We start from the raw sequence: 13,238 nt of genomic DNA on the forward strand, positions 1-13,238 counted from the left end.
ACTGAGCCAGTAGCAAATGCACTACATGTCTATGGGATTTGGTGGTCCCCAATCTTACAGAATCCTTATTCTCAAAGAACAGCTTGTAAAGGAAAACTACCATATACAAAGACAGCTTTTATACACTACTTATTATACTTTATCAGGTAGTCATTCTCTGTTGGAGACAGCCATGCTGCAGGTTGGATCTTACCTACTACATATTGACTAAAGCCATCTTAAGAGCGGAACCTTTAGACCCGTCCTGGGAAATTTTCTAGCTAAAGAAATGTGTGTGTGTGTGTGTGTGTGTGTGTGTGTGTGTGTGTGTTGTTTCTTGTTTTTTTTTTTTTTTTTTTTTTTTTTTTTATCCTGACAGTCTGCATTTCAGCTTTCCATTGTGGAGACCTCTGTTCTTTGTGTTCTAGCATTGTGCTAAAATTTGAGTCAGAAACCTATTCTTTACACTATGGGGTTTATTTTTTGGTCAAAGAATTATTTATTTGGGGTCCAGCAATGTGTCCTTGTAGGTTAAAGCTCCTTCTGCCCGCAGCACCAGCATCCACATGGCTCCGGTTCAAGTCCTGGGTGCTCCACTTCTGACCCAGTGCCCTGTTAATACCCCGGCTAAGCAAGTAGAAGACAGCCCAAGTTCTTGGGCCTCTGCACCCATATGGGGACCTGGAAGAAACTGCTAACTCCTGGATTTAGACCAGCCCAGCTCTGGCTGTTGTAGTCATCTGGAAAATGAACCAAAGGATGGAAGATTTCTCCTCTCTCTCTCTCTCTCTCTCTCTCTCTCTCTCTCTCTGTCTCTCCTTCTCTCTCCCTCCCTCCCTCCTTCCCTCCTTCTCACTTGGTAATTTCACCTTTCAAATAAAAAAATCTTTTAAAATATTATTTATTTGTATTTGAAAGGCAGAGTTACAACAGTGAGAGAAAAATAAACAGAGAGACATCTTCCATCCTCTGGTTCACTCCCCCAAACAACTGCAATGCTCAGAGCCAGACCAGTCTGAAGCCAGGAGCCAGGAGCTAGGAGCTTCTTCCATAGGGTTTGCTACAGCTCTTTCCTGTATCTTCACTGAAAGGTCAACATCCATCATCCTGTGTGTCTTGTTGGTAATATCTGGACCTCTCAGAATGGATCACCTTCCACGTATCCCTGTGGAAGTTCATTGGTCAATCATACAGTCTCCTAAGATTAGCCTTTATTGTTCTTCAGCTTGGCATTTCACTGCCTGGAAAAGCTACGTATTATCTGTAGGCTTGAGGTTTTCCTAGTACTATGCCCCAAAGAAGTCTACTACTTAACCTTCATTCAGAAAAAATGTCTTTTTCTCCCTTATGTTGTCTGTTCCCTCCTATAAACCGGCTCCTCGTACATGATAAAAAAAAATTAAATCTCATGATAATTCATGTTTTAAAATAACTTTATCAGCCTTAATTAGGAGCATTTTAAAAATAAGTTCAGCCCAAGGGAAAGATCTGTAGAGGATTACACATGATTTCCCTTTACTAGAAACCATTTTGCCACCCACACCGTGGTAGATGGATGGATTTTGTGTACAGGAGGCCAGCATTTGTTAAAGATTCTTTCAGCTTGCTTCCCAAAGATCCAGACCTTCAGCAGTTTATAGTTCCCAGGGCCCCTTTTGCATATGGAGCCACACCAGCAATCCACCAATGATTTTCTACAGTAACAGCTTCCAGGCTTTCATTAAAAGTGCAGTATATTTTTCCTTTGATTTCCTTAGAAGTTAAATCTGGTCAGAGCATTCATTATATGAAGCAACTTCTGATTCCAAGGATGCCAGTAAGGCTTCCTGGTTCAAACATCTCTCCCATCTGTTGGACTGCCACCTGAAATTCCTTTAACAGAGAACATGCTTTTAGTCTACAATTAGAAATATACCTTAAAATGAGATTTTGGCACAACTAACTGTCCTCTTCACCCCCACAGAGCCTTTCTTGACAACAGATTTTGACAGGGCTAGCGCATTAGCTCCCTGAGTATGGGATGGAACAGTAGCAAAACAGTGACACCAAAAAATCTTGGCAACTACATAGTTTTGCAGGTCAGCCCTGCCACTGTGTCACTCAGTCCCAGTCATTATGTTCTGAATACTTGGGACAGGCAACTTGGAACCACGGTTTCGCACATTTGCCATTATTACCTCTGACTCATCTGTGTCCCTTAAAAGATGTATTGGACACAGAATTGGTTTCTTCTTTTAAAAAACAATCATTCAGTATATCTACTGTCTCTTTCTCATCCGTTTTGTTCAATGATCCTAATGGTTCTCTGGTTCACCCCTTATTAGTGATATACAAAGGACATCTTTCTGTTGACTCACAAGATGCTCTAATTTCTGTTTACCACCAATTTCTAGTTGCTTCTCTCCATGTGGAATTCGCTGTTTTTCCTTTTCCCCTCCGTCCCCCAGCCCTGCTTTGTCCTTTCCCTCCTTTCTTCTTTTTTTCTTCTTTCTTTCTTCTTTCTTTCCTTTTCTTTCCTTCCTCCCTCCCACTCTTCTTTTCTTTTTTAAATAAGGAGGAGTATCTTTTTTCTTTGCTAAGTCCTTTTTTATTTTGTCAGCTACTCTGGAAAGAACTTAACAATTTCACCTTTATGGTTTGTGCTTACTGCCTCCCCTCCCTTATGAGAAAATTTGAATTTCCTTTTTGTAATAAACTGGATATGGAATTTTCACATGAACATTTTCTACCACCAATAGACCTTGGCTACTTTTTTATGTGAGTGATATTTTCACATATCTCCTATGTCACTCAACTCACTGTCCCCACAAGCTGTCCCTAATTTCAATGGGATACACTAGAATTGATATTACAGGTGGAACCCTGTTGTCACTAGCAAACAGGAACATCAACATTGCACCTATAAGCGCAGCCCCCACTTCAAATGGAAGCTTATCACCCCAGTATGGAGATTATAGAGACATGCTATATTCTTAAATTAGGTGAAAGCCCACCAACTTTGCCCACCCACCTCTGTGTCTCTCTCCCCCACATATCCATAAAGTTGGGTGGTTAAAGGAAGCTATTCTGCCAAAGACAGCATTCATGCCAAAGTTTTGTCATCTAAAAAGAAATACTAGCTTTCCTCAAAAAGTCATAGAAAACGAATATCATGGAAAAAAAACTACATGGATTTCAAAAATTTTATACTGTAATATATTTATGCTTTAGTCCTATTTTCTACCACCTTTCTGAAGTACCCTTGTACTGTTTTGCTTATGTTTAGCTTGTTTACTCTCTAGCTATATTCAAATGCAGTGTTTTATCTGTTACCTGAAACACTATGATGATGACACAGGAACATTTACAGTTAATGACTGTGATACTACAAGAGAATAAAACGTATTTCTTTGCTATTTGTTCCAGGGAAGTTTTAATACATAATAGGACTCCACTCTGAAATCTCAAACCTTGACTACCTTGACTGCCTGTCACTGCAGTTTAAATGAAGAGATTCAGAGTGATAGTTATACTTTTTTAAAAAGAGATTTACTTATTTTCATTGGAATGTCAGATATACAGAGAGCAGGAGAAACAGAGAGAGAGAGAATCTTGCATCCACTGGTTCATTCCCCAAGTGACCACAATGGCTGGAGCTGAGCCCATCTGAAGCCAGGAGCCCGGAGACTCTTCCGGGTCTGCCACATGGATGCAGGGTCCCAAAGCTTTGGGTCATTCTTGGCTGCTTTCTTAGGCCACAAGCAGGGAGCTGGATGGAAAGTAGCTGTCAGGATTAGAATTGGCAGCCATATGGGATCCCAGCATGTAGAAGGCGATGACTGTGGCTGTTGGGCTACTGCACCGGGCCCACTTTTTTTATTAAATATCTATGTTCACTGGAAAGGAAGATCAGACTTACAGAGAGAAGGAGAGAGAGAGAGAGAAGGAGAGAGAGAAAGATCTATCTACTTGTTCACACCCCAAATGACCACAATGGCCAGAACTAAACAGATCTAAAATCGACAGTCTATTGTTTTGTAAAAGCTCACATTATTAGTAAAATTCAGCTGTTCAACTTTGTAAAATATACATGCAGAAACTGCATGAGTATTTCACCAAAAGGAACACACATTGGTAACAGACTTTTCCCAGTGCATAGTACTTGTCAAAAACTTTGTTCAACTAAAATTCTCATTCAGTCTTTGTGTCCACACATGCAAAACTTCACTAGTAAGAGCTATCAATTCAACCAGAGATTAAACTTTATTCTATTGATTTAGGGTTCATAATGGTTGTTGTCGAAATAAGAATTGCCCTGTACTTGGTCCTTGCTTTGTTTACTTAAGTCCTATGGTTTAGATTGTATAGCTGAAGATTTAAAGAAATGTGTTTTCCTCATGAGCGCATTGATCTAAAGAAAAATCCCTCAGAGACCACAGCAATAGAAATAAAACAATATTTTAACTGCCTTCATTACAAAAATATTATGCTTATATTTTCAGTAATTTTTATAGCATGTCAGCTGCTTTTTGCATCATTAATTCTACTATTAATTGGCTAGTCACCCAGTCACATACCTGGAAAGAACTTTTGATTAGGACAATCGCAGGTTTATTAAGGATTAGCTCATTAAAACCTTAGTTTTTATTCCTGGGCAGACTCTTTTTGTCCATCTATACAGAGGTCCTCACACATGTGAAAAACAAAAACAAAGAGTGGGGGAAAAGCACATTGCTAATGCTTAATAGAGTATACCTACAGACTTTTTAACAGAAAAATCTTCCTTAGACTGACATCTGAAATATGAGCTTTGAAGAAGTTTGTGGAAAATGGAATTAAGAGGTAATACAAAATTTCCATGAAATTTCTGAAGTCTTCTACAAATCAGTGATGTCTTCCTGCTCTACAAATCAGCATAGAAAAAGGTCTTGTGGAGGTAGAGCCAAGAGTTACCTCTCTGAGGCCATTCTGACATTCTTACCAAAGAACTGAGCATGTGAAGACATTTTTGGGGGTTTTAAAAGCACTAACTTACAAGAAGAAAGAGGGTGGAGGGATGAACCACCCAAGTGCATAATTTGCCATGTGCCCGGGGCTATGCTTAATATATGATTTTTGTCCCTATTGAGCTTAAATGTGTACCTTTAAATATAATCAAATCATTTTCTCAGGGAAAATAAAAGAGTATCTGTTTCACAACAGGCACAGTACTAGGCACTGGTGGGAGTAAACAAGACAAATGAGACTCGTGCACCTTGGAGTTTAGCCTTGAAGGAGCACTTCTCCATGTCTGGATTTATACTATACTTAGCTTCATTTATCATTGCAACCTGCAAAGTAAACATTATTGTCTTCACTTTACAATGAAAAAACTAAAGAAAAGGTTGACTTTTTTAAGGTCACATCGCTCATAAGTGGAGAAGCTAGAGTCTGAACCACATCTGTCAGCCTCTTAACCATTGTCCCCAAAGTGTCACATGGAAACATGCAATTTAATTATTACAAAGAAAAAAAAAATACCATCCCCAAGACTTCTTAGGAAATTATATCTCAGGGGATTGCAGAAAACCGCTTACAGCAGAGACCCCATTTGGTGGTATGTAAATGAGCTCCATGATGTATAGTATACTCAATCCATTGTATGTGTTTATGAAAGTACAACCTAGATTATTGCCAAGACGAATCCCTTAATCCTGAAGATTTAATTGTCATTTTATGGATGGAGAACGAGAATAAACACCGCCAAAATTTACTCAGAAGGTTTTAAATTTCTAATTAAGGTTTAGAAACATGAAAATTCTGAAAGTCCTCTTTTTGTTTCATTTTCATTGGAGAAAACCCTGGCCTCCTACCTGCAGGTAAACAATGTCACCTGTCTTTCTGCTGTGGTCGTCTCATGGAGTTAATCCTTCTCAGGAGAGATATTTTTAATGATTGCTTAAATTTTTAAACACAATACATTTCTTCACCTATAGGCAGAATTTGTACCACTTCTTGGTCCTGGCAGAAGGCCCTGCCTGTGGGTAGGGCCAAGGTTCTGAATCCACAGTGTAAGCTTTTCAACCATCACCAAGTGAATAAAAGGGGAACTAAGGGACATCAAAAGGACATTTAAGGGAATTGTTTCCTTTCACTGTTGACTTTTAATGTTAATATCTAAAAGAAGAGCTGTTTTAATGATGATACACTTTTATTATAGTGACAAGTGATCTAGAATTTTATCTTCCACTTGGAACTCCAGCCTCCTTATTCAATTTTAGAAGCAGATAGATTGGTGAAAGAACACCCAACAATTATAATTCAGTCCTTTGGGCTCGGTGATATGGCAAAAGCCGTCTAGATACACATAACTGCATATAAATATTTTAAGCAATACAAAATTTTTTAAATTCTTAAAGTTGATGAGAAGTGGTGAACTCTAGAAATTTCCATTTTGAGAACAAATAATTACAGACCCATACTTCGATATTCATCATCATTTTCATTACATAATGAGAGCTGGTAAGATTCTTTATAAAATGATTATACCTCTCTTTATCAGATCAGTTACAATAATAAAGGCGCAATAATAAAGGCAATTGAAGCTGTTAATTCTTTTTATAAGCCTTGTACCTTGAACTCAGCACTCCACAAATAAAGTATTTGTGTTAAATGCTTTTGTTCTGTGCGGTAAACCTCCATCCTGCCTCCTGGTATGGCACATACGAAATTGCCTATTGTTTCTGGAAAATGGATGACTCAGATACTAATTAAGTTCACTGTTACTGTTAGCCACAGGTGGAAATGAGGCCAAAGTAGGCTGTTCATTTATTCTTCTCAGTTTGATATGTCTTTTAAAATACTACATTCAAAAGACATTAAATGCCTCTGAATGTGGGATAATTTAGAGGGGAGCAGATAGCGCACTTCATTATCTGAGCTTTCCTGAACCTTGGGTCAGTGAGCTCATCCACCTTTCCCCATGATGTGTTTAGGGTTTCAATAGAGAACTTGTTTTTTCCACTCACCTAACCCTGAGGGCTTTAAATTCAGGTGCTTACAGGGACGGTTCTCATATTCTTCTTCTCTCAACCAGTGGCTTTCCTGAATGGCACCAAGTAGCTCTGAAACCACAACAGCCACCTACCGCAAACGAACACATCTTAGGTGGTAGAATCATTATTGTTATTATTTAGTCAAGAACAGTATTCTGGATTTCTGTGGGTTTGTTCTGTCACTCTGACATGCATCTTTTCAGCTCTTATTTTTTATTATTATTATTATTTTTTGGAAGATTTTGCTTTACTTGAAGTCATAGAGAAAAAAAAACTTCTACTCACTGTTTCATTTGCCAAATGACTGTAACAGCCAGGGCTGGGTTCGGTTAAAGGCAAGAGCTTTACCCTAGATGGTTGCAGATGACAAAGTAAAGCCCAGCCACCCGGCACTGCTTTCCCAGGCATATTATCAAGGAGCTGGATCCAGAAGAGAAGCAACGGGACTAAAGTGCCCGTATGGGATGACAACATCGCAAGCATCACCTTAACCTGCTATGCCAAAACGCTGGCCTCCCAGCCCTCTCTTTTTAGAAAATATTTATTTATTTATTTATTTATTTATTTATTTATTTATTTATTTAAAAGGCAGAGAGGGAGAAATGAATAGAAAGGTCTTCTATCTGTTGGTTCAGTTCCTAAATGGCCACAAGGGTCAGCACCAAGCTCGATGAAAGCTATGAGCCAGAAACTCCTTCTGGGTCTCTGGCTTATATCATCATCCTCTGCTCTTCCAGGCCCAATTAGCAGGGAGCCGGATAGGAAACGGCCTTTGCAGCCAGCACTCTGATATGGAATGCGAGCATCCCAAACAGCAGCTTAACCTGCAGCAGCACCACACCATCCCCTCCTGCTCTCTTAATGCTGACTGATCCCTGCCCCTGGAGAAAGTGATTCAATTTCCTTGGCAGCAATTTATCAGGTTCTGATGTGAGAGCATGTACTGAAACTATCCAGAGGCAGGAAGACCTCATTCATTCATGAATGGAAATATTGGGAATTACGGCCTTTAGTATAGGGCTGCACTAAAAAGAATCCTAAACTTGCCTAACTGTACTTGATATAATGTTTTCACATCCAAATTTCTATTACTGCTCTCAGTTGCTCTCCACCATATGCCTCCTCCCCTCCCCGCCTCCCCAGCCTTCCTCCTGCTCTCATACCTTTTCGTTGCAGCTGTATCCCTTTGGTCTAATCCGGAAAATCTACTGTTTAGGCTCTGCTCTAACAAGTTATGCCTTTGAATGATACATCTGTCATTGCCATACAACCTATCAGCTGCTAGGACTGATGAGCTGCCTCGCTGTGTTCTGTTGACATGGGCTGTACAGAGACTGAGTTAAAGCTGGTCTCCACCACCTAATGGTAAAGCCTGTTGCTGAGTCTGGCTGGACTTGGTGTGCACTGTTAACCTCTTGTGCTACCAGAAAAGAGCCATACCCATTGGTACTTAGAGACTAAAGAAAAGCACTCTTCCCAAAGCAGTCATACCAAATAACCAGCCAGCAAATTAACAAGTGAGAGGATATGTGTGTGCCAGGGATGACATGGTGTGTCTTTGCCTAGGGAAGATGCAGGTGCACTTGAGCAGTGAGCTAGAGGCGAAGGGGTTCCCGAGCACCAGCTTACACACAGGAGCATCCTGAGGAGGGAAAGCAGGGCAGTGGCAATGGAGGAGAAGAACAACCATTCTAAATATATTAGAAGTGAAGTCAACAAATATCTGTCCTCACTAACTAACTCAGCCTAATCAGATAAAAGCCAGTCTGATCATGGCATATTTTTAAATGCATTTTTATTACTTCTAAGCACTGGACAGGCTAGTAATTCAAACTAGAATAACAACCTAGTACAGCACCTCAGGGAAGGGGCTTTAAGAATCATTTGTAATTAGCATATCAGTTATTTGTATGTAAGTGGGTGTGCACAAAGTGCATAAAAAGTTTATTCTTCCTAAGTAGGACAAACATTCCCCAGTGCAATCCTGTTTACACTATTAATTTGCTTAGCCAGCCCTTTTTGTGCCAAGATAGATGTATGTAAGAAATGCTTATTTCCTCAGGGAAGAATGAATCGCTTCCCTGTGTTTAGTCCAGTAACTAAGGAGCGGAGCGCCACTTGATTGGTTTGGGATTTCCAGGATATGGAGTTTTGAATATGCATACAGACGGGAGAGATTTCATAGGGAGAAGATCTGGCAGTCATTGCCAGAGACCCAGTTTCCCCATCTGGATTTCATTGAAGTGATCTGGATTTCATCAAGCAACAGGACACTGATCCTAAATGATCCACCAGACACTCTAACATAGGCATGTTTAAAATACATCCTGCCCCAGAAAAATAACTGTTAAAATATGATGAGTTGGAGTAACTCTATGTTCAGTACTTAAAAGTAATAAAAATGCATTTCTTTTTAACTCCCACAAAAACCATGCAATATCAAGTTAATGATGAAAATCAATCCCCAAACTCTTTCTTGCACACCTCATCGTGTGACGGCATTGCAGAGATTTCCAATCATCTGGGAAAGGATATTATATTTTGATGATCTGCACCAGGTGCTAACTATATGGCAGGATTTCGGCTTTGAATCTCAGGGAGGCCCTCCTGGGTAAAGAAGGGAGAGGGAAGGGCTAGGGGCATGTTTATTGTTAACAAATCATTATTGTCCACCCAAGTTCGAAAAGCAGAGCAATCAAATTGAGAAAGAAGAGATATCAGTTATGTAGGCAAAGTAGAAAATATGATTAGGAAATGAGAAACAGAGACATAGGCCTGTATTTCTACCCATATGTATTAAACTCTGCTCTAGATACATTGTGAATTCTTCAAGCCTCAGAGAGTAAAAACCCAGAGCAGAGAGCATAAGAACAGGCAGTAAATATACACAAATGTTGTAACTACAGGTTGGAGTGACTCCAATTCTCCCCTTACCCCCAAGGGCATCACTATCCGGGGTCTGCAAAGGCCAAATAGCTGTTTGGCTTTCAATCTGATTTTTTTGCCTAAGAAATCAGAGAAGTTGGTTTCAATTTTAATAATATATTCTCCCAACCTCTATATAACAGAAAGGCACTTGTGTTCCTTCCCCTTTCTTAAAGTGAATTTTGTGTTTGGTGAAAGGTAATAGATTGGCAGCACTGGAAAATGAATTACTTTATTCCCAGAACAGGTATAACCAGGCAGTGACACTATGAAATTTCTCTCTGCCTTTGGGGACCATTAGAGTACTATTCAGGAAGTCCCTGCTATAGTGCGCTGTGCTGAACTCAACAGTATTCTAGTGGGCTGAAAGAATTAACATAGCACTTGAAGGGCATGACTTAAGGCCATTCATTTATTCATTCAACATTATAGGGTGCTTACTATGTGCCTGGTGCTGGAAGAAGACTTTCACAAATGTTATATCCATTTAATTCCCACAATAACCCTGAGAGGGAGAGAATGTTATTCTTGTTTTATGGAGAAGGAAGTTGAGGTGTAGAGAAGTGAGGTGATTTGCCTAGGTTGCCAGGCAAATGCTGAATCCAAATTTGGCCGATTCTAGATGCAGTGTTCCTCCTGAATTGAGTGCTGTGGATGCTGCAAAGGGGAATGGATACAACTTGGACTCAAATGATGTGTTACAAAACAGAATGCAAACTGCTCTATGAGCGATCCTGGTGGTTGCAGAACAGTGACTGACTAGATCAAATAAAGGATCCTTAGCACAGTTAGCCTTAGGATTCACTTATATTCTTCAAGTCTGCTTCCATTCCTAGCTCTCCAAGCCAGCCTGTCTATCCACCCCGTCCCCCGCTCAGATAATGTACACTGTAATTGCTGGGCCCTCTGGCCTTTCAGAATGAAGTGAGCCAAAGAGCATTGGGATTTAGTGACGAGAGCATTGGATTCAAATTAGAATTAGTGTTCTAATTCTAGCTCTGACGAATCACTCCAGGCCACTGGTAAGGTCCTTTAGTTCTGGATGACTCACTTTCCCTTGTGTGAATGAAAATGGTTTACTTCCAAGAGGTATAGCTAGAGATAAGCAATAATATGCTAAAAATAGTGCAAAGCCCTTTCTGTTGCCAAGGTGACACATAATTGATGAATAGAATTACTTACTACAAGACGTGGTAGAAAGAGATGCCAATTAGAATCCATATTTCTATATAATGAACTCTTCTATAAGCATAAAGGCATCCCTTTAAAATGTGAAGAATGTGCCTCTTGAAAAGTAAAACAGTAAAAGGGATGGGAGGTTGTTTGGTGACTGGTTGGTTGACTTGGGGATTTGAGGTTTCTTTTTTACTTTATGGGTTTAGGTTTTTTGTTTTATGTATTTTGGCTGTCCATGAAACTGGTTCAGCTTGTCTGATGCAAAAAGCAGAAAAAGAAACTTATAGGAAATTAAATGTCTTCTGGGTATGTCCAAGAGGTACCTCTGGCCCCCAACAAAATGACACATCATCCTCACAGCAGGGAGGCCCCCTCCAATTCTCTGCATCCCTGAGCCATTAGTAATACACATTCAGGAATCACTGAGGCATTTGCCATATGCTGAGTCCCCTGGCAGGGTGGGTTGCTGTAGAATGAGTCAGCAGTACCTGAGCTGAGCTGAGATACGATTGAGGGAATTTGGAGAAAGCATACCTAGGAAAAGTTGAACTGGGACTGATTAGTAATACCTTTGGCCCTTAACACCATCTCCTTCTGAATCCCATCAAATGCAATCGTTTTAAAATTTAGATCTTAGAGAACTCTCATTTATTTTTAACATATTGGTTACTCATTACTATGTCAATTAATTCCATAATGATGTAAATTTTTGCTGATGGTATGTTGGAGCTTTTAATTGATTGGGATGATACTCTGCTGGCTCTGTCTTCAGACCAGAGACGGTATACCTAAGAAGCCGTTGAACTTGACTGGACAATAAGATGCTGGACTCTAGGTTTGGTATATGCTTGCAATGAGGGAATCTCAACTGAGCTTGAACTGTGGTTATGCAACAAGGTGGAGGAATCCACCATGGGGGGAGGGTTTGGGGAGGGAAGGGGAGAATCCCAGTACCTATGAAACTATGTCACATAATATAATGTAATTAATAAAAAAAAATTTAGATCTTAGAAAGGGTATTGCTGCTGTCAGTCACTTTTCTCAGGCTGATTTGGGGAGCTCGAAGCATTAGTAACCAATTTCTCTCTTCTCTCCCTCTGCATCCTACCCTTCTAGGCTTTTCAACTTTACATTTCTCGTTCCTTTTACCTCTACTGAGAGAATTGCTAGAGGGGGCTGAGAATGCCCATATGGCAAACAGAATGAAAACAGGGCTAATCTAGGCTGGACTCCAAGCTGCCAAGTAAGGGGAGCACCTAACTGGCAGCAGGTTCTGGTTGGAGACTTTCTAGACCTGCACCAAATGAGGGTATAATTGTAACTGCATGGCTCTGACATCTCATTACCCCCAAATGAATCTTTTAATTCCCAAATGAATCTTTTAATTCCCAAATGAATCTGTTAATTATTGGAAAAACAAAACACATTCATCCCCTAGATATTAGAGGAAATGTGGCACCCAGTAGAAACTGCAGTCCTCCATGATGGAATAAAAGATAATTCTCTAATTTTATTCTTTAATAATCTTTTTAAAAAGTTATTTGGAAGGCAGATGTACAGCGGGAAGAGTAGACAGAAACAGAAGGAGAGAGAGACATCTTCCATCCACTGGTTCACTTCCCAAATGGCCACAATAGCCAGAGCTGCGCAGATCTGATGCCAGGAGTTTCATCCAGGTGTCCCTACATGGGTACAGGACATGGACCATACTCCACTGCATTCCCAGGTCACAAACAGGAATCTGGATGGGAAGTGGGGCAGCCAAGACTGGAACAAGCACCCACATGGGATGCTGCTGCTACAGATAAAGGATTAGCGTGCTAAGCCACCACACCGGGACCTGGAGTTTTTGTTTATGTGGTTTTAACCTAAAATCATCATTAATATCCTCAATCCTGGCTTTTATTCAAAGTAACTACCCCCTCCCCCAAAGCAAATCCTGTAAAAACAGCTGCCACCACTTCTCATTTGCAGAGCCTTGTCTAAAAACCAACCCACTGAATACTGAGGGTTCAGGTTTCTCATCAAGAAAACTGTATTTCAAATTCATATGTTGTGTATTTACAAAGAAGTTACTAAGGTAGCTTAATGAAATGCCTATCTTCCCCTTCCTGTTGGGTCAGAGATTTTATATTAAAAAAAAAA

The 13,238-nt window shown here is 40.1% G+C and overlaps 1 protein-coding gene across 1 annotated transcript in view; it reads left to right on the top strand.

Annotated features, from left to right (window-relative positions):
* The window catches only part of HDAC8 (histone deacetylase 8), a 297,540-nt gene that overhangs the window by 105,987 nt on the left and 178,315 nt on the right, over positions 1–13,238 (top strand). The gene's annotated exons all lie outside the window — the stretch shown is intronic.

Source organism: Ochotona princeps, chromosome X (genome assembly GCF_030435755.1).
Source record: "Ochotona princeps isolate mOchPri1 chromosome X, mOchPri1.hap1, whole genome shotgun sequence".
In the NCBI taxonomy this organism is placed as follows: domain Eukaryota; kingdom Metazoa; phylum Chordata; class Mammalia; order Lagomorpha; family Ochotonidae; genus Ochotona; species Ochotona princeps.